Consider the following 1,301-nt stretch of genomic DNA (forward strand, 5'->3'; position numbering starts at 1 on the left):
AAAGGAAAGCATCAGTTATGTTTATTGTGAAATGTTTTATTCAAAATAAAGCAATGAGAGGGGAAGACACAATGAGAAAATTACCATTTTTTAAATGGTAACCTTCTTACAAAATGGAATAGGGTTTATATTCTAAGTAGTATATTGAAAAGTAAAACATTGGGGTGCCTGGGTGGCTCAGTGGTTTGGGCTGCTGCCTTCGGCTCGGGTCATGATCTCAGGGTCCTGGAATTGAGCCCTGCATCGGGCTCTCTGCTCTGCAGGAAGCCTGCTTCTCTCTCCCTCTCTCTCTGCCTGTCTCTCTGCCGACTTGTGATCTCTGTCTGTCAAATAAATAAATAAAATATTTTTTAAAAAAAGAAAAGAAAGGTAAAACATTAAAAAATAAAATTTAAATTTAAAAAAATTATGTAATTTTTAAAAAAGGTTAAAAAGAGCAGAACCTTTTTTCTTATAACTGGAAAATACATTCTATATATATCTATTAAAAATAACTTGTCGGGTTCCTGGGTGGCTTGTGGGTTAAGCTGCTGCCTTCAGCTCAGGTCATGATCTCAGGGTCCTGGGATGGAGCCCCACATTGGGCTCTCTGCTCAACGGGGAGCCTGCTACCTCCTCTCTCTCTTTGCCTGCCTCTCTGCCTACTTGTAATCTCTCTCTCTGTCAAATAAATAAATAAAATCTTTAAAAAAAAATAACTTGTCATGGGGGCACCTGGGTGGCTCAGTGGGTTAAAGCCTCTGCCTTCGGCTCAGGTCATGATCCCAGAATCCTTGGATCGAGTCCCACATCGGGCCCTCAGCTCATCAGGGAGCCTGCTTCCCCCCTCTCACTCTGCCTGACCCTGCCTACTTGTGATCTCTGTCAAGGAAATAAATAAAATCTTTTATAAAAAAATTTTAAAAAATAACTTGTCATGTCTGGAATCAGGAGCATATGGAAAAAAATAATATCTGAGGACAATACTTCTGCCATGTTTTGTGCCTTGTTAATATTTTTAAACAGTCAGGCAACTTTTAGCTTTATTGAAATACCTACTAAGAGACTAGCAGTGCCTTTTGGAGCCCTATGACTATAAAAATTAATTGCAAATATTCAAAATGTTTAGTATGGTGTCACTATTTAGGGCCACCACCAAGCATGTTTCAGAAGTAAGCATAACTGTTACTCTTCTGTAAGGCAAAAGGGCATGTTTTCAGGAGTTCCATCTGCTGTACCAGGAAGTGAATCAAGTAATGAATTTTGTCTATAAAATAATTCACTTTTCAATTTAACATTCCTCATTCCACATTATAATAATA

This window comes from Mustela nivalis (genome assembly GCF_964662115.1).
Source record: "Mustela nivalis genome assembly, contig: HAP1_SCAFFOLD_558, whole genome shotgun sequence".
Classification (NCBI taxonomy): Eukaryota; Metazoa; Chordata; class Mammalia; order Carnivora; family Mustelidae; genus Mustela; species Mustela nivalis.